This window comes from Mercenaria mercenaria, chromosome 12 (assembly GCF_021730395.1).
Source record: "Mercenaria mercenaria strain notata chromosome 12, MADL_Memer_1, whole genome shotgun sequence".
Classification (NCBI taxonomy): Eukaryota; Metazoa; Mollusca; class Bivalvia; order Venerida; family Veneridae; genus Mercenaria; species Mercenaria mercenaria.
In genome coordinates, this window is record NC_069372.1 from 52,087,242 (window position 1) to 52,109,222 (window position 21,981).

Consider the following 21,981-nt stretch of genomic DNA (forward strand, 5'->3'; position numbering starts at 1 on the left):
GAAAAATTTTAAAAAATGAACTTTCCCAAAAACCCAATAATACATGTACAGTAGTGGGGCAACGGGGAGTGTAAATTTTCTTTCAACTGTTTAAACACGTTTTCAGCGGGTTCGCCATTCAAAATCCCCAATTTTAAACATAAGATAAAAATGCATATGCAAATAATTCCATGACCTCCTAATCTTAAAAGCGAAACAAACATCAAAATAACTTTTTTACAGCAATTTCCCTCTCCAAAACGGTATCCCCAATTTTGACTCCCGGGGGATGGCAACATTTAAAAATGCCCTCTGCGGAAAGTTTTATCATGCGTGCATACCCGGGGCCCTTTGGGGTAAGAACGTCGTGGAGACGTACGGACAGACTTGAAATTGGCCCGGGTTTTTCCCAAAGATTTCGTTTGACGTGGAGTAAATCCGATCAAATATTTTGAAACACTTCGAATTGGGCCTTGAATATATTTTCGCATCAATTTTAATAAAAGTCCAATTTAAAAAGCGGAATTTTTCTTTATTTTCGCAAAGTTGGCGACCAGGGTTAATTATATAAAAATTTAAGGGATTTCACGTATCTTGCACCAAATATTTTCATGAAAATCGAAATAAAAAATGCAGCTCAAAAACTAACACCACACTTATCTTTTTTTTTTTCCTACCCTGTGGCAGCCGCATCCCTCGCGTGGTGACATCAGGGAATAGGGTGGGTTTAACGACGTTTTCTTAGAAAAATAACGCCAGCTCATTACACTGACATATCCTTGATTGATGAATATTATTTGATAGAAAAAAAGACTTACGGACCCCAAAACTTTCCCCGAAAATTCCTTTGGGATTTCCCCTTGGCACTGTTGGAACATTTTTTGAGTTCATTTAACTTTTAATTTACTCGGAATACTTTTTTTTTTAATATTATTTCTCTTTGAACCCCGACATTTTTTTCGCGTTTTTTACACAAACTCATTTTACATAGGAATTTTGCACTGCAAAATAGCATAGTCCCTTTAAACTTGTTAAAAATGTCAGTTTTTGTTAACTTTCAAAACGGTACCATTACTGTTTTGTCATTACAATATTCTCATACTTTTGATGATTGGTTTTTGTCGGGAATTATCTAGTTATTTACAAGACAATTTAAGTTAGATTTTTACCGAACAAAATTTGGGGAAAAATCAAACGGACTTTAAATTTGGGCAGCACAAATTAGTGAATGCACAACACAAAATAAGGAAAGTACTGCTGCGTGCCCGGATTTCTGAAGGGGGGGCAAATGCGAGCCATGAAAGGGGGATGCGGGGTCGGGGGAAGGGGGGCCCCCTGCGGGGGGGTTTTTTTTCCCCCCCTGAAAAATTTTTTAAATCCGATGTTATTTAACGATATCTGAAAAATCGATAAAGATTTTAAATCGTTTGGAAATCTTAACAGAATTTTTAAAAATTTCACATTTTTTTTAAAGTTTTTAGATGCGGGACCTATTTCGAAGTCCCCTTCTTTATTAGTAATATGTTTGGTCTGAAAAATCAAAACGCTTTTTAAAACTGAAAATAATATAATAAAAAAATTTTTTAAACATTTATGTTATAATATTTTTAAAAACGTTAAAAAGACAAGGCTATAGCCTACGCATAAAAAAAATAATGACACATTTTCCGCTACCCTATTTCCCGATTTACTTTTTTTCTAAAAAAACTGCAGTTTTTTCCAACTTTTTTTATTATTTAATTTTTACTACTTTATTATTATAATTATTAAATTTTTTAAATAAGTCGTTTTTGTTCTAATCATTTTGACTACAAGCTGGGCAGGGAAATTCGGGAAAACTCTTCCTATTGTGGCAATTTTTTAAACGTCTTAACTATAGACAATTTATTTTCATATGGCACTGTTTCCCCTGGCCCAGTGTTTGATGTTTCTATTTTTTACTCACTTCCCCACACCGCGTAGATCCGCAAAACCCTTTTCTGAAATGTTGAATTCTTTCATTACATCTCGTAAAGAAAAATTTTCTTGCTGTATATTTTATGAGAAAAAAACCCTTTTTGTTATACTTAAAATAGTTTCAACGTTAAATCAATGATACGCTTTTGGTTTAACACAAATTTTTATGCTTTAAGTTGTGGTTTCTTGTTCTATTATACACATTTCAATATTTCCCACTTTTAAGGTAAAAGTGGGTAAAAAAAAGGGAAATAAGTCGAAGTTTTAGTAAAAAAGTTCAAAATACTTAAAGTTAAACGCAATAAGTAGTTGTTTTTTATCTGAGGAGAAAACTGAATGTCACACCATTTTTAAAGATTATCACCAGTAATTTTTTTTTATTTTGGGAGTAACCTTAATTAAATTGTTCAACAAACAATTTAAAAGGGCACTAAGGGCCCTTATTTAAAATACACTGCCAATTTTCCGATATGAACTTAAAATGAATTTTTTTCTTTTTAAAAACCTATTTCTGAAAAAAAGCTTTCTTTAACTTTTTGTCAAAGGGTTTAAATATGTAAAAAAACTAGAATGTTTTATTGGTTTGTTTTTTTTTATTACACCCTTTTTCAGGCTATTAAAAGTAGTGCTTTTTTCAACCTGAAATTTACCAAACATTTTTTGGAAAGCTGTTTTAATCTCACACTTTTTTAAGATCAAAATTGAAAGCTTTTAGGAACCTTTAAACAAAACTTTAATGGGTTCTCCTTTCAACCCTGCCTGTAAAAAAAAGCTAGTTTTTAAAAGTTTTTTATACTGAACTTTACTTCACCAAATTTTTTTTTCAGCATCACAAAGTTACGCCTAAAAATTTTTATTAGACACACCAAAACAGATCTATACGTTTTTACTTAGTTTCGCATCAAATCTTACATATAAAAAAAACTTTTCACAAAAACCATTACCTATACCAGGATTGAATGTGAGTTCCCCCCATGAATAAACGCAAAATCTTATCATATTCGGGACGCACACTTTCAGTATGCAAAGTTGAAACGCACCTATATCACAATGTCTTTTTAAGAACATTTAATTCTTTAAATCCCCACCCCTTTTTAAAGTGCCATAAACATCTCAAAAAAAACCATTTTCACTTTTTTAAATCATTTTCAAGGTTTTTATGGGATTTTCAGTAACGCGTGCTCCCGTGCCAATTTTTTTTTCTAAATTTATTCACACAAATTTTTTAACCCCTTCTTTTAGCCTGAGTGGTTTTTTCCCTATTTTATAAATTTTCACTATAATTTGCAAGCAAATTACACACGAACACTTTGAAATATACCAAATGTCCCCTCTGGAAGCTTTTAATGCGCAGAATTTAGTGTGTAAATGTGCATTAAAAAAAAATACACCCAAAACATGAAATGTGATTTTTTTTTGGTTTTATCAATTTTGTGGGCAGAATTTAAAAAAAATGCTCATTTTTTACCAAAATCTGCCCAAAAACCTAGTCCATTTATATCAATATCTAGACAAATAAAATTTTCTTATAGGTCACAAACAGGTAAATATTTTTTTCCCTATATATTCTATATAAAACTGACATTTTTTAAGAGCTACCAAACATAGCTAGACCCATTTCAGAGAACAAATCCTTATCTCATTTTAAAGGGTAAAAAATGAAGAGAAAAGTAGGGGTCATGTATCTTCTAAGAGAGATTTCCCTTGTCACATTTGCTTACAGTAAAATCACATCAAAGTCACATTTGGTATGACCTGGAAGTACTACTCATACTAAAATTGAGTTTCACTTCACCAAATGCAACCTCCTCTCCCATTTTTCTTACCAAAAAGTCAAAAATACATCCACAATGACATTTAACCAGAAACTAGCTTTAATTTAGACCTCTGTTGCCATGCCAAGTGAAAAATTAGCTGCGGACGTACTTCAGAGTCAGCATATTTATCAAGTCCGTTCTACTTAAAAAAGAACTGTGAACGCACCTCAGACTAAGCTTTCACATTACGGGCACATTAAGGGGTCAAGGGTGACCTGCTTTAACCTGATTTTCTCAACATTCTGAAGAACAAACATAATGTGTATCATACAAAAATGAAGGTGAAAGATTGAACTCTAACATGGTACTGTAACATTTTTTGCATCATCATCCTTTTAAGATAATAAAATATGTAAAAGTATATTATTATCTTCAAACAGATTCAACTCTCATCAGTACTTCAAATAAGCCAAACTTCTGTGTGCAGTATCACTGATGAAGATGAATGTTTTCAACGTACTTATAGATTTAAACGTCTTTTTTATCATAGCGGAGTTTCCAACCATTGTTATCATAATATAATCGCTCCACCTACATAGTACTGCCCGCCTATAACTGTATGGAGCGTCCGATTTTGTAACTGTGGGATGCGTCGTCGTATGCATCGAAAACGAAACTAGGAGTTTGGAAAAGGGTCAGTTGAGACACAGAATAACGGGTACGAGTTTAATTTATGCTTTCTATATTGTACATTTTTTTGTAGAATATTAAACATATATGCAACATTAATATATTTAAGATATAAGTCCCAGTATCTATAAATAATTATCTGTAAAGTAACGTTACTGTAACAAATCTGTATTTACTGGGAGGTTTATGTTAAAATTCATTTTTTAATTAACATTGTAATGAATATCTAGCAATTAAAGATGAAATAATGACTTTTAAAATGAATAGCGTAAATGTTTCTTAAGGTACTTCCGCCATCTTGAATTTAGAGTGACCTTCATCACGCCATGTACCCGGATAATCTTAACTCTGTTCAGCGACCCAAAACTCAGTGCCAACATGGCGATGTAAAGCCGATAAAAACTTTGTTTTCTGTGTTTTTACGATGTAAAAAGGAATTTTTCTGTTGTTATATCTATCTCCATTGATAAAGTGTAATTAATTTCAAAATGTATCATGTTAAATATATCAATCCTTGTGTTTTCAGGTGGAAAAACGACGAACAAGCAACTTTTTCAATGAAAACTTTTACAAAAAATCTTTAAAAATATTTTCTATGCTTTTGATGCCTCGACTATTTTGTTGTTTGAAAACGAAGATATACTGCTTTTTAGGCCCGTTTACACTATTTGTTAACCCACTACATGTTGACACATACATGTTAAAATGTACTGACAGCGAGAAAAGGGATAAAAACCTCACTTTGATTTGATAAAAACCGAACTCAGTTTACATGAGGAATGGATAAAAACCTAACTTACACAAAATTTGCTTTGACGGATAAACACCTAACTGACTAGTATTCTATAGAAATGAATGAGTTGACATGTACATGGTCTGATTATTGTAAACATTATTTTAAATAAGCGGAAATTGTCTTAAAACTTTATCATTAATTTTACAAGATGTTAATGTATCCCACTACAGTCAAATATTTTTTCATAATTTTAATATTATGCAAATAATTTGTTTTGAAAAATCTGGATAAACCCTAAAAATAACTCAGTAAAAAGTCAAAATTATTATATTTATAAGGAATTATTAATTACCACCGATGTTTCGTAGTTCTGTAGTCCTCAAACCCTCTCTCCCTCCTCCTCACACACAACACACACAAAACACACACACACCACACACACAACACACACACACGCACACACCTGTTTCAGAAAAATTTGTGTTTGTTTCAAATCTTGTATATCGTATAGTGTAAGAGATTTTTATAGAGGTGCTAATGGAATATTTTTGTTTATTGTTTGAATTTGGGAAATAGATTTATGATTAATTATTAAATATGATATTTTTCAGAGGGTAAATGGGAAGAAAAGTTTTGTGTGTGTGTGTGGTGTGTGGGTGTTGTGTTTTGCGGGGTGTGTGTGTGTGTGTGTGTGAGGGGGGGGGTGGGGGAGTGATGCATGGACGGACGGGACAGGGGTGTGGGTATCATTAAAATTTTTTACTTGTCCCGGACACTTAAAAATCCACTTGTCCATAGTCAAATTTCACTTGCTCTGATTTGCAATATTAAACCGTCATGAAGTGCAAATAACTGGAGATCGAGTTTTATTTAGGACAATAAAATAGAAAAGCATACCACAGTAACTGTGGTAAAAAATAAGCTGTTTAAATATTTGCCTTTTAACGTTTATAAAAGTCTGAAATCGCGTAAGCAGTGTTCGGATCTTTTGAGGTCATGCTCGAAACACTGCCCACGCAATGGTGCAAAGCCCCATGAATTCAGAGAAAGACTCTTAAAACGTTTCCGACTTATTTTAGTCATACTTGCGATCTCTGTGTGCTTTTGATTTAAATTTGGCTGACTACTGGCTCAAATATTTCCTTTGACATGACTTATTGTCCCCAGCAGTTGGAATCTCTTACAAACTTTCATAATACTTTTTTAAGTTGTTTACGTTCTGCTGTCTTTTAATGTCCTTTTTTAGTTCTCTGTGTGTAACCCTTGTTTCCTTTTTTAGTTTTAGGGTTTCAGAAAAGCTATATGCTGATGACGCAAATATTTCTTCAGCTACTTTAAGTAGTTCTTATGTTCCCTTTAGCAGGGATATGATTTTTTTTTTTATGTTTTTTTTTTAAATGCATGTTGTAAAAATGTGCCTCTTCTTATTTTTGTGTAGTGTCAGCTTATCTTTTTTTATGTTGCTTTAAATGTGCTAAATCTGTATGTGGTAAATTACTTTTTCCTTTTATTTTCAAGTTCCTAGTGCTATTTTGTTTTAATGCGCTGTAACATGTATGTGATAATTTGTGATTTGTTTCTTATCTACTTAGAGCCAGATGCTTTATTTGCTTTAAAGTGCTATAACATATTTGCATTTTATTACAGCTGTTTTACTTATGTTGAGCTTATTTACATGTGTTTGTCGGAAAATAGCTTTAAGCTAGTGTTATTGTTTATAAATTATCCGACGTTAAATAATCTTCTTGTATCTAAATCTTCTCTGTGTTTTATCATAGTCACTGAGTTACAGTGTGCGCGAGACCTATCAAAGAACACATTATCTTTATCCCCCTCCATACACTTGAAGCAACACACAATCAATGCTATTTTATGTTTTCTCATTTTATACCTTTAAAAAGTATGCTTGTCCGCGGACATACAGAATGAAAAATGCACTTGTCCGCCGGCAAAAAAATCAAGGTCGGAAAGTTGGACATAGGAATCCACATCCCTGCAGAGGGGTGTAATCAAAGAACTTCGAGCATCAACAGTCCAAAAAAAGCACAGTCTAACAGCCGTTCTCGTTTTGGTTTGGTGTTTATCCATTCTAAGTTTGTATTTAAAACCAGCACGTTTCCTATACCAGTTAGGAATATCCCCAAATTTAAACCTACCTCATAAAACAATACAATTTTAAGCTATAAAAATCATTTCAAACTTTTATACTTTTAAACATTTCAAAGAGATAATTATGGAACTAATACATTTAATAAGTAAGGTCTTACTGCAATTTCTGGTACTTTAAACAGTTAGAAACATAAAACATGTTCATTTTGAAGACTTTTGAGTACATTTTAATGAATTCCAGCCACATAATGTGACATTTCGATTGAATATTTAGTACAAAAAAACATGTTATCAATACAGATATATTACTATCAAAAGTTTACGCTAACATTGCTACTCACATAAAAACATGAAAAAAAGACAAGGAAATTAAACTACATACATCGTCTTTCTGTCAGCCATGTTGGCACTGAGTTAGGGTCGCTGAACAGAGTTAAGATTATCCGGGTACATGGCGTGTTCATTTGAAGTGGAAAATATAGTGAAAAAGTTTTCAAATGCAGCTGTTCCGAATACAAAAACAGCTCAGTTTTCAAACCTGAACTAAAAGTAGCTGTATAAAAAGTAAAACTAAAATTGGAAATAAACAAAGAAAAATATTTTTACCTGTATTTTTCCAAATTTTGGGTTTGATTTATAAATCCTTTCAAAATACTTTATCAAAAATTCATGAAGGCAAAGTTAGTTCAAAGTTTCAATTAGTGCATAGGAGAATTGTCTTACTGAATAGAACTAAACTTATTACAAAATCTGTTTTCAAACCTGACCACCTCATGTATTAAGACTGAAATAAATCTGTACATATTGCTATTTTCAGCATACATAAAAGTAGTGCAATCTGCGGACAATAATTTTTATACGTATGGTGTACCAAACTGCCTAAAATTGTAAGACAAGTCTCAGACTTAATGTGAACAAGATTTGGCAACGATCCGAAATTCTTTTCAAGGATTGTCAAGTATAAGAAAGATTTAATTTATTATAGCGGAATTTATGTACTTACGCGCTGCTTATCTCACGGAAAATTTGGTGGAAATGGAATTTTCGGCACTTCCTGCGGTAACTACCGAAATTACTTAACGTAACTTTCTCACTCATACGTGATTGTATATTTATAAATTATAAGAACAATCGAAATATTTGCTTTATCGCGATATATGCAAATATTTTTGTAGGGATAATACACGTTTTTTGTGTATTAACGTCTGCAGAAGCCCGCGGGATTGTTTGTGACCGAGACCGAAGGTCGAGGTCACAAACATATCCCAAGGGCTTCTGCAGGCGTCAATACACAAAACAAAGGTGTATTGTCGCTATTCTTGCATAAAAAACATTACACGACGACTAAATGCATTGTTTTCATATGTGATGACTTGACGATTCCGGTACATTTTTAGCTCACCTGTCACAAAGTGACAAGGTGAGCTTTTGTGATCGCGTGGCGTCCGTCGTCCGTCGTCCGTGCGTCAGTGCGTGCGTGCGTGCGTGCGTGCGTAAACTTTTGCTTGTGACCACTCTAGAGGTCACATTTTTCACGGGATCTTTATGAAAGTTGGTCAGAATGTTCATCTTGATGATATCTAGGTCAAGTTCGAAACTGGGTCACGTGCGATCAAAAACTAGGTCAGTAGATCTAAAAATAGAAAAACCTTGTGACCTCTCTAGAGGCCATATTTTTCAAGAGATCTTCATGAAAATTTGTCAGAATGTTCACCTTGATGATATCTAGGTCAAGTTCGAAACTGGATCACGTGGGGTCAAAAACTAGGTCAGTAGGTCTAAAAATAGAAAAACCTTGTGACCTCTCTAGAGGCCATATTTCTTAATGGATCTTCATGAAAATTGGTCAGAACGTTTACCTTGATGATATCTAGGTCAAGTTCGAAACTGGATCACGTGGGTCAAAAACTAGGTCAGTAGATCTAAAATAGAAAAACCTTGTGACCTCTCTAGGGGCCATATTTTTCATAAGATCTTGATGAAAATTGGTCAGAATGTTCAACTTGATGATATCTAGGTCAAGTTCGAAACTTGGTCACGTGGGGTCAAAAACTAGGTCAGTAGGTCTAAAAATAAAAAAAACCTTGTGACCTCTCTAGAGGCCATATTTCTCAATGGATCTTCATGAAAATTGGTCAGAATGTTCACCTTGATGATATCTAGGTCAAGTTTGAAACAGGGTCACGTGGGGTCAAAAACTAGGTCAGTAGATCTAAAAATAGAAAAAACATTGTGACCTCTCTAGAGGCCATATTTTTCATGAGATCTTCATGAAAATTGGTCAGAATGTTTACCTTGATGATAATCTAGGTCAATTTCGAAACTGGGTCACGTGGGGTCAAAAACTAGGTCAGTAGGTCTAAAAATAGAAAAACCTTGTGACCTCTCTAGAGGCCATATTTCTCAATGGATCTTCATGAAAATTGGTCAGAATGTTCACCTTGATGATATCTAGGTCTAGTTTGAAACTGGGTCACGTGCGGTCAAAAACTAGGTCAGTAGGTCTGAAAATAGAAAAACCTTGTGACCTCTCTAGAGGCCATATTTTTCATATGATCTTTATGAAAATTGGTCAGAATGTTCACCTTGATGATACCTAGGTCAGGTTCGAAACTTGGTCACGTGCGGTCAATAACAAGGTCAGTAGATCTAAAAATAGAAAAACCTTGTGACCTCTCTAGAGGCCATATTTTTCAAGAGATTTTGGGATGAAGATTGGTCAGAATGTTCATCTTGATGATATCTAGGTCAAATTCAAAACTGGGTCACGTGCGGTCAAAACTAGGTCAGTAGGTTTAAAAATAGAAAATTCTTGTGATGTCTCTAGAGGCCATATTTCTCACTGGATCTTCATGAAAGTTGGTGCGAATGTTCATCTGATGATATCTAGGTCAAGTTCATAACTGGGACATGTGCGGTCAAAAACTAGTCAGTAGGTCGAAAAATAGAAAAACCTTGTGACCTCTCTAGAGGCCATATTTTTCACGAGATCTTCATGAAAATTAGTGAGAATGTTCACATTGATGATATCTAGGTCAAGTTTAAAAGTGGGTCACGTGCCTTGAAAAACTAGGTCATTAGGTCAAATAATAGAAAAACCTTGTGACCTCTCTAGAGGTCAATTTATTTTTTCAATGGATCTTCATGAAAATTGGTCAGAATTTTTTATCTTGATGATATCTAGGTCACATATGCTCAAAAACTAGGTCACTTTGTCAAATAATAGAAATAACGACGTCATACTCGGTTCAACACTGGGTCATGTGGGGATAGGTGAGCGATTCAGGACCATCATGGTCCTCTTGTTTATTTACCATTCTTGTTGTTCTTGGAAACGGTAAACATGTTTTAAATATCCATAACCGGGGCACACATAACAACAACACTACTAAAAGCGTGATTTGAAGGTTTTTGAGCATCTTATTTTTATTTTTAGTTAATACAAACGTTACATTACACATAATTTTGCATATAACTTAAAAATTTGATAAACAGGAACACAATTATTTTAAGAATAACAACTTTACATTCGAATTAATTTGAGTACGAACAAATAGAGTACGGATGAGTACGAAGCTAGTGACTAGCTTTCGATGTTTATTATATGAATTCTGCAAACAATCAGGTAAAAACAAACCGACTGATACTAACAAAAGTCATTAATATAATTACTAAAAACGGGCAATAGCACAAGTTACACACGATACTTATTTATTCACAGTTATTTACAATAACTGAACAGACGCTTTGTAAAGGGAGTAACTCTAAGAGAAGCTAGTGCGTCATTGATGGGGGCAGTACGTTTGGGGTTGGAAACTGATACAGCTAAACTTACTATGGATTACATTGTGTCTATAATGCTACAAAAGAGGTTATTATGGAAGAAACAAGATGCAGATGCCAAATATCAGTCTGCGCAGAAAACATACATCGTCCCTGGCAAAGCATTTCAAAAATAAAAATCATGTATTAACAGCACGTGAATTGCCTTGTTTGCACACGATTTTTCTCCCGTTTATACATGGGCGGATCCAGTGAAAAAAGTAGTTTTTATGCAAGAATAGACAATCTTGAAACATTAGGCCACAGTATTTCCGCATACTGGTCCGGGACAAGTTCGATGTGTATAGTGATTCCTTATTAGACGTTTCATGCGTCGTAAACTAACCAATTTTGATCTAAGGACTTTTTAAACAATATGAGAATAATGCAGCATGTTTTTGAAAACGCAGTGAGAATAAATCGCAGAAAAAATGAACAGCCAATATTTTTAGGAGGTAATACATTTGTTACAGTTTGTAGATAACTACGAAACTTTTTACAAAAATGCAATCATTTGAACTTCTCACGCGAAAACCTGATGATTAAATCAGCAATATCTCAAAAGTAACTTTTCTGCATCTTGGTTCGTCGTTAAACAAAAGATATTTTTTCACATTTTCATAGATTTAAACTGATAATAAATGTGCATTGAAATTCCGGCATAGAAATGGACATTGACTTTACATTACTGCGGTGTTGGGCAGCAGAAAACACGGGCCAGTACTAAGACTGTCTACGAAACCAAGGATAACGAGTTCTTTATCTGAAAATTACAAACATTGGGATCATGTTCAGTATACGCCTGAAAATGATAGACTTGCTATTTTCCGGGTGCACACTTGTTTTCTATTGTCGTTAATATAAAATAGACTAGTAAATATTCGTACACGTGCATAATCTTATAAACACTTCTTTAATGTATGTTCTCTGAAATAACAAATAACTGGCTCAGCTGAGACACCATACTTTAAAGTAAATTCAGTTTATTCACCACGAGGTTCAAAATATACGGGAGGCTCGTGATAATACATGCCTTTAATTTCACATGGTTGAAGTGTAAACAAATAGTTAAATTTGCTTCGTTTTATTTCTCACGGAAAGATCGGACGGTTTTTTATATTGGATTTAAATTTTAGAAACATCTATGCATTTAAAGTTGAAAGTTTTATTGTTTTCTACAGGATGTAAAACTGAAACAATTGAGCACTTTACTTTTTCAGCAATGTTCCTCAGGTGAACTCTGACATTGTTTACGAAGAGAAATCAGTTTTGTGTCATCTTGAAATGCGTTGTTCGGCTGAAACGTATAGTTCCCGGAAAAGATCTAAAATGGTTTATTTTGGGGATTTTTGTTTTATTTATAAATTCAACACAATGATAATCTTGGGCTCGTCATTCGTGATGAAGACATAGACATAACACATAGGCTGGACCATACAAAGCAAATAGTAATCGTCCAATCTTGTGAAGTTTGTGAAAGAAAAAACAAAAATAGACATATTGAAAAAAGCAAAACTTTTGAAGGGTACGGGATATATCTCAACGATGACCTTTCTCATGTAAATCAACGGTTTTGTGTCCCTCGATTAAAAACCCAACGGAATGAAAAAGCTTTGTTTTTGAAGGGCAAAGTTTGTCTTTAATAACAAACCCCAAGCCCAGGAAATACAACAAACCCCAAATAGGTTTTTCAGGTACGCCGGGGGCTTAACTTCCGTGGCCAGAGGGGGAAAACAGACTCAAGTCTGAAATAAGGAAAAGAATTTGGTCTTGGGCCCCATAAAGTCCTTCTCAAACCGTGGGTAGATAAAAGAATATTCTCATTTTTAATTTGTTTTTAAAACTTTAAAGTCATTGTTGAAATTGGTTTCCCTTTAGTGTGTTTTTTAACTCCCTTTAGGCGGCATTGTAAATTTTTTAGTAAATTTTTCAAAATATTACTGTATTAAATCGTATGATTACAATTTCTAAAAAAATTAAAAATTATTAAGTGTGGAAAAATTTTAAATGAAAATATGTAAAAACTTTTGTAAAAAAAAAATACTATATCCCTATTCAATGGAAGGCTCAAACAGTTTAAACACTAAATTGAAACCCCATGACTTCTACTTTCCTATGAATTTTTTATTGTAAAAGATATTTTGTTTTTTGTACTTGTAAAAAATTTCCATCAAATGGGCCTGGGGTCGTTATTAATAGATTCCTCCCCTTTTGGAAAAAAATTGGTAAAAATTGGATTTTTGGCGATAGAAAGAAAACATTTTCTTTTCATATTTGGGGGAATTCCTCCCTTTATTAAAAATTTTTTTGCAAATAATTTAATAAAAAAGCCACTTAATATAGGTTTTTAAAAAAAACTAGTAATTTTAAATATATAATAATTACGCTTCCTTAAAAAGAAAATAGGGGTAAAATATTTTAATTGTTGATGGGACGCGATGTTGAATAAAAAGTTTATTTTATTCTAAAAAGCTCCCCGTACCTGAAAAAAAATTTTAAAAATACCTTAAAAGGTTCGAGCTTTCGTAAAAGAAAATAAAAGGGTTAGAAAATTTGTTTATTGCAACAAGTTGTAAAGACGTAATAATAACTGATTTGTGTTATTTAAAAAATTTTTTAAAAAAACTGTAGAATGTTCGTGTAACCAAAATGTACAAGTAGCGTATAAGTAGTATTGCTTGTATATTTTTTATTTTTGTTTATTTTTAAAAATGAAGTTGATGGTGTATATAGTTTGTATATACAAAATCAAGTAATGTGGTTAATTTATATACATAGTTCTCGATTTTTTTTTTTTTTCTTTTTTTTTTTCAAAACAAGAAAAAGAACATGGATTGACAATTAAATTTTAATTTCCTTTTAATTTTGAATTGAACCCTTCTATTGGTTGGTATTGAAGTGGGGTTTTATTTTGTTTTTTTTTGTATGATGACTAGTTTTCGTAGTAGTGTGATTTCTAAAACTTAATTAAGGTTGTATAGATTATAAAATTTGATTTTTTTTTAAACATTCATGTAATATTTTTTTTCTAAAACTTAACAAACAGTACCAATAAAATTGTAATTTAGTCTGTTAAAATGGCGCCCGGATTTTTACTCTTTTTTCCTTAAAAGAAATTTTCTTTTTTTTTTTGATAGTTTTTTTTTTTTTTTTTTGCGTTTAGTCGCATTTGAAATTGCTTTAAAAGGAACTGTTTTGGGTAAAAAGGTTTTCTAAAAAGTCTTTTAATGAAATACTACAGTTTTTACTATATGTAAAGGGAAAAATCAGGTAAAGAAAAGAGAAAGGTTTTACAAGGGTTAAAATAAAAAAGTTGATATTTGTTTACTCCAAGAGGTATTTTTTTGAGAAAAATAAAGAAAAAGGGGAAAAAAAATGGGGTGGGAAATTTTTTGCAGTGGAAATTCAGAAAACCGGGCAGGCGGGGCTTTTTTTTCAGGTGTGGTTTAAAATGTTCAGTGGTAAAACGTTTGAAATTGAAAATAGGACAATATTAGCGCGGGGAAAGTGAAAATAAGGAGGTTGAAATATAAATGTTTATGGACCAAAAAAGGGATTGTTTTTTTTTTAAAAAACTCAAAAAAATTTTAAAGGGAAATGAAGGTGTTTAAAACGGGAGGCGATTTTAATGTTGTTTTGGCCCCTTATATTGACAAAAAGGGGGAAACACACAAACACATTTGAAAGTCGAAAAAAAGTAAAGTATAACTGAAAAAATTTTTCTCAGTAATTCGGGTCCAAACCCGAAACAAAAGTTTTTCTTGGCTTTTCGAAAGTACGTTCAAATATACGTGTGGGTTTAAATTTATTTTTTTTTCAAATGATTTGAAACTCTTAAAAAATCGGTTAAGGTCATTTTAAATTTGTCACTCGATTGCATACTTTATTTTCAATTTCGATCCTAAGAGAGGGCCGGGGTTTTTTTTAAAAGAATATTTTTACTTTTGGATAAGCTAAAAGGGAAAAGATAAAAAACTTAACTGAAAATACGTTTATTAAATCTAGCCCAAAATCCCAAAAATCGAGGGGGTTTTATTAAAAGACCATTAAAATAAACAATTAAATTGAAGACAAAAAAAGAAAAGTAAAAAGAACAATTTTAACAAACTTGAAAGGGATATTGAAAAAATTTTAAAAATTAATTTTAGCAAAAATTTTGCGAAAATTTTTCAAAAAATTTAAAATATAAAAAAAGAATTTTTTTGAATTTCATGAAAATATAAACGGGTTAAAAAAGAAACTAAAAGTGTAAAGAGAAAGGTGAAAGGAATTCAAATTACTAAAAAATTGAGAAAAAAAATGTGGAAACAAACTGATAAAAACTTAAATTTAATGGCTCGTTACACAAAAAAAAAATTTTATTTGGAAAAAAGAAATATATGAAAATCTCTATGAAAAAGAAAAACAAAGTAATTAAATTTTAATTTATGACAAAAAAAAACCAAAGTTACCCAAATTGAAAAAACAATTTGCGAAGGAATAATTACAGAAAAAGAATGGAGAGGCAATTGACATGAAAAAGGGGGAAAACCGGTCAATGGGGTTTAAAGTTGTTTTAAAAAATATTTTGGAACGAAATAAAAAAAGTTCATTAATTTTTTCAAAAACTCTTTCCCAAAAAAAAAATTTTAAGGGCCCAAATTTCAGCACAAAAATTTGATAAATTAATTCAAAAACCCAAAAAAAAAATTTATCCTGTTGCAAATGGAACCCATAAGTTTTTTAAAAGTATTACAAAATATTAAATAAAGTAAATTTTCTACAGAAAAAAATTTGTGTTAAAATAATTTAATTGATAAAAGTCAAAAGGGTTTATCAAAGGAAGGGACATCGGTGAAAACATAAAGACTGATTATGACGTAATTGGTATGCAAAAAAAAATGATAAACCGGGCATTTTTTTTTTGCTGACTTTGAAAAAGTTTTGATAGCCCAAATCACGATTTTTTGTAAAAACTGGATCTTTTTAATTCGGGCCAAATTGAAAAATTGGGGAAATGTACTTTATAAAAAACCGACAAAGTTGTATACTAAATTTTAAAGGTTTCTTGTCTGATTTCTTTTAAAATTAAAGGGATGAGACAAGGGTTCCTTTGTCCCCTTAAATATTTATTTTTGCTATTGAATACTCCTTTAGCCATTAAGGGAAAAAAAGAAAATTAAAGGGGTTCAAGAATTTTTTAGAATTAAAAAAGCATTTTGCGCGATGCAAAACTGCTTTTTGAAGTTCTGAAAACGTTTTAAAGAAAGAAAAAAACTTTGAACATTTTTTGTTTATCTAGGCCCTTAAACTAAACTTTAAAAATTACTTTTAGGAAGGCTCGCTCCCAAAACAAAAATACCTGATCTGTAGAAAAAAATAGAAAAATTACATGGACTTCAGAAGTGTAAAAACCCTAGGGGTAACTTTTTTTCAAGTACTGTGAAAAATTAGACTAAAATTAGATAAATGATTATCACAATTTTAAGGACATTAAAATGGAAAATAGACACCTTTCAATATAGGGAAAATTTAGTATTGAAAATTTACTAAATTTTTCCCAAAATTAACTTTTTTTTTTTTGTTTACCTAAACCCTTTGGATGAAAATTTTAAAAGAATTTCTCAAAAATTTTTATGAATTATTGGAACCAAAAAGGGATAAATTAAAAAAGGCTAATAATCGAATTTTAAAAGGGGGGGCCCGAATTATCGACATACAATATTTTTTAAAATCCTTAAAATCAAGTGGGTTAAAAAAAAATAAACGATCAAATAAAGGATGTGGAAGAAGTAATAAAAAACATGAAAAATTTGGGGGAATTCTTTTTCAAAATGCAATATAATACAAAAAAATATTAAAAAAAAATTTAAAAAACAAATTCAAAAGATAATTAGTTCATGGAGTAAAAATAAATTTTTTTTAAAATCCTCAAAAAAAAATTAAAAAAATCGTTTGGGGGAAAAATTTAATGTGAAGAATAATAACTCCACTTTTTTTCCCCATGGAAAATTTTAAAAAAAAAACCCTTTAAAGTGTTTATGATACAGAAAAAAATAATTCAAAACTTTAATCATACAAATAGAATACAATATTCCTAAAAATGATTTTTAAACTATCACTACTTATTTTATCAAATTTCCCAAAAAAATGGGAAAAAAAATTAAAAAAACTTTCCCCCCCAAATACTGACAAAACAATACGTTTAAAATTCTAGAAAAAAAAAAAGGGGCAACGTTTTTAAAAAAAAATTAAGCAAAACGAAAAAAAAAAGGCTATGATTTAAAAAAGTAAAACCAAAGTCCCCAATTAAAAAAGGGGAAAAATTTCTTCCCAAAACAGATCCTTTAAGGAAAATATATGAAATGCGTTTGTTTCTGTCAAGATAAACGTTTTTAAAAATTTTCTTTTAAAATTTTTGCACAGAAATATTGCAACAAATAAGTTTTTTTTTATGCAGGTTAAATGATCCATCTTTTTGATTTTTTTTAATATGGGAAAAAGGGTCAAGAAATTTTTTGGGTTGCCCAAAAAACCAAATTTTTTGGAACGAATGTTAAAAGGTTTTGAAGTTGGTATAATTTATCAAGATAAAATTTTTATCCTTTTTTCTTCAAACGATGTTCTACCAAGGCCGTTACATTTTTTTTTTTTAAAATTTTTGTTTATACTTTTTTTGTTTCCCCCTTTTTTCTGCTTTTGCTTCAAATTATAAATTTGTTTAATTTTTTTATGATGTTTGTGTATTGATTACTTTACGAAATAAAGGGCCTTAAAGGGTTCAAAAAAAAAAAAAAAAAAAAAAAAAAAAAAAAAAAAAAAAAAAAAATTACATAATATTTAATGTTTATTCATATATTTCTAATTGCCGCATTATTTTATATCAATTTATTTACTGACAACATAACCTAGACAATAACCAAGCTCATTTCGGAAAATTTCTGTTGAATTGAATATTCTTTTATTGTTGAAACAACGCACAAGTATAAGAGGGTATATTTTACATATTACGTCATGCCTGTAGGTGTGACTTATCTTTCTCCTTTGTATCTCATTGGTTGAAATAGAGGACCCTTTTAACTTTATGCAAATGAATGGGAGTGGTATAATATAAAGGGCCAAGCTGTGCTTTATTGGCGTTAAACCAATATCGTTTAATTATGTTTACTACAATCTAAATGTTGATGAGACAGCTGTAAATATTACATTTTAAGGGATTCGCAAAATACACGCTGCTTTTAACACACTGGAATTATTTACGGCGTCAAACGCTTGGAGATAATATATCTTTAGTATATAGTAAAATAGTAATGTTGCAAAAAAAAAAAAAAAAAATAAATTCAACACAGTGTGTAATATTTCCAGTTTTTGAAAACGATTGAAATTCAACTTTATTTTAGAAAAAGTTTCGATCTTTCAGTAATATTTTGTCAGCGGATGCTTACAAATTTTAAGTGAAACGGCTTTCTTGTCCAAGGGAGGTGTGTATAGCGAAAAACTATCATTACACATTGCGTTTATTCTTTAAATGTGAAGGATCGGTAACAGATTAAGGAGATCGGACAGTGAAAAACTATACTAAATGGATATCTCTAACCATGAATAAGGAGACATACATATTTCAGTAAGGGATCTCAGGTAAAAGAACAATCATATATTTTATTCCTTGAAATAAACATGGCGGCGAAATATTTTAGAAAAACTGTGCACGTGTTTTGCGCAATAGCATGTTTAACGACATTTTCTTGGAAAAGTAACGCTCGTATGCACTATTTTGGCATTTCTTTGATTTGAAAATAAATGTTTTATAACAATTTAGGTTGCATACGATACCAAAATTTTGCACCAAAAATGTTCACTCATTTTCTTCTAAAGCACTGTGGAGATAGGGTTCAGCGTAGCTTTCATGCTCGCAAGTTTACCTACAGATATATCTTTTCAATTTTTATCATAATATTATTTGTGTCCTTGCATTTCGAAAGCTGTTTTGAGGGTTCTGATTTTTCACATGGATTTCTAATTTCAATTTGCGGAAATACCTTAAATTATCATTACGTGCATAATTAAACATAGACAAGGTGTTAGGTCATGTGCTTACATACATTTATATAAAAAGATATGACATTGACCTATATATTTAATTTTGCCTAACAAACACTGTTATCAATAGGTCGTCGATATGATTTATTACACGAAGTCACTGTTAATTATACTGAATTTGATAAAATGTTGTTGAGCCCTCTCTTTTACTAGAAAGACGTTTAAGGTACTTCCGCCATCTTGAATTTAGAGTGACCTTCATTTGAGGTGTGAAAATATAGTGAACCAAAGCTTTCAAATGCAGCTGTTCCGTAGCACAAAAACAGCTCAGTTTGCAAGACCTGAACTAAATGTAGCTGTATAAAAAGTGATACTAAAATTGGGAAATAAACAAAGCAGATATTTTACCTGTATTTTTCCAAATTTTTGGTTAGATTTATAAATCCTTTCAAAATACTTTATTAAAAATTCATGAATGGCAAAAGTTAGTTCAAAGTTTCAATTAGTGCATAGGAGAATTTGTCTTACTGAATAGAACTTAACTTATTACAAAATCTGTTTTCAAATCTGACCACTTCATGTATTAAAACGAAAATACATTTGTACATATTGCTATTTTCAACATACATAAAAGTAGTGCAATGTGCGCACAATGATTTTTCTATGTATGGTGTACCAAACTGCCTAAAATTGTAGAGAAATCTCCGACTTAATGCGACCAAGATTTGGCAATGATCAAAAATTCGTTTAAAGGATTGTGCAAGTATAAGAAAGGTTTAATTTATTACAGCGGAATTTATGTACTTACACGCTGCTTATCTCAAGGAAAATTTGGAGCAAATGGAATTTTCGAAACTTCCTGCGGTAACTACCGAAATTACTTAACGTAACTTTCTCACAATACGTGATTTTATATTTATTAATTATAAAAACAAATCGAAATATTTGTTTTATCACGATATATGCAAACATTTTAGACAATCTTGAAACATTGGGCCACAGTATTTCCGCATACTGGTCCGGGACAAGTTCGATGTGTATAGAGATTCCTTATTAGATGTTTCATGCGTTGTAAACTAACCAGTTTTGATCTATCGACTTTTTATACACTATGAGAATTTATGCAGCATGTTTTTAAAAACGCAGTGAGATTAAATCGCAGACAAAAATGTACAGCCAAATATGTTAGGAGGTAATACAATTTGTATACAATTGTAGATAACTACAAAACAAACAAAATGTAATCAGTTGAACTTTTCAGGCGAAAACCTGATGATTAAAATCAGAAATATCTCATAAGTTACTGTTCTTCGTTAAACAATAATATTTTTTCACACTTCCATAGATATATACTGATAATAAATGTGTATTGAAATTCCGGCATAGAAATGGACAATGACTTTATATTACTGCGGTGTTGACAGCGGAAGCAGCGGTCCAGTACTAAGACTGTCTACGAAACCAAGGATAACGAGTACAAACATAAGGCTCAGTGTTCAGTATACACCTGAAAATAATAGACTTGCTATTTGCCGAGTGCACACTTGTTTTCTATAGTCGTTAATATATAGTAGACTTTGAAATATGCGCACACATGCATAATCTCATAAGCACTTCTTTAATGTATGAACCGCCTCGGTAGCCTAGAGGTATCTAGCGTCCGCTTCGAGAGCGGGAGGTCGTGGGTTCGATCCCCGGCCGCGTCATACCAAAGACGTAAAAACTGTACTAGTAGCTTCCTCGCTTGGCGCTCAGCATTAAGAGAATAGTGCTAGGACTGGTCAGTCTGGTGTCAGTATAATGTGACTAGGTTGGGTAACATGCCGCGTGTCTACGGCGTGAAATTCCAGTGAGGCAGCACTATAAAGTTGGGCATTGTGCTCACTGCTACAAGAAGACACCGTCGTTTATGACTGAAAAATTGTTGGAAAAGACGTTAAACCAGAACACCACACACACACACACACACACACACACACACAACACACACACTCTTTAATGTATGTTCTCTGAAATTAACAAATAACTGGCTCAACTGAGACACCATACTTTAAAGTAAATTCAGTTTATTCACCACGAGGTTCAAAATGCACGGGAGTCTCGTGATAGTACATGCCTTTAATTTCACATGGTTAAAGTGTAAACAAATAGTTAAATTTGCTTCGTTTTATTTCTCACAGAAAAGATCGGACGGTTTTTGATATTGGAATAATTTTAGAACATATATGCATTTAAAGTTGAAAGTTGATCGTTTTCTACAGGATGTAAAACTGAAACAAGTAAGCACTTTTACTTTTTCAGCAATGTGCCTCAGGTGAACTTTGACACTGTTTACAAAGAGAAACCAGTTTTGTGTCATCCTGAAATGCGTTGTTCGGCTGAAACTTATAGTTCCCGGAAAAGTTCTAAAATGGTTTATTTTAGGGGATTTTTGTTTTATTTATGTATTCAACACAATGTGCAATATTTTCAGTATTTGAAAATGATTGAAATTGAGCTTTATTTTAGAAAACGTTCCGATCTTTCAATAATATTTTTGCCAGCGGATGCTTACAAATTTTAAGTGAAACGCCTTTCTTGTCCAAAGGTGGTGTGTAAAGCGAAAAACTATCATTACACATTGCGTTTATTCTTTAAATGTAAAGGATAGGTAACAGATTAAGGAGATCGGGCAGTGCTAAACTTTTCTAAATGGATATCTCTAACCATGAATAAGGAGGCATAATATATTTCAGTAAGGAAATCTGAGGTAAAAGAACAATCTATATTTAATTCATTGAAATAAACATGGCGGCGAAATATTTTAAAGAAACTGTGCACGTGTTTTGCGCATTAGAATGTTTAACGACATTTTCTTGAAAAAGTAACGCTCGTGTGCACTATTTTGACATTTCTTTGATTTGAAAATAAATA

The 21,981-nt window shown here is 31.7% G+C and overlaps 1 protein-coding gene across 1 annotated transcript in view; it reads left to right on the forward strand.

Moving 5' to 3' along the window:
* The first annotated feature begins 4,273 nt into the window (after positions 1 to 4,273).
* Positions 4,274 to 21,981, forward strand: part of LOC123534032 (transcription intermediary factor 1-beta-like) — a 43,429-nt gene continuing 25,721 nt past the window's right edge. The window contains exon 1 of the mRNA XM_053520059.1: positions 4,274 to 4,410. The gene's annotated coding sequence lies outside the window, so the exon portion shown is untranslated. The remainder of the gene's footprint in view (positions 4,411 to 21,981) is intronic.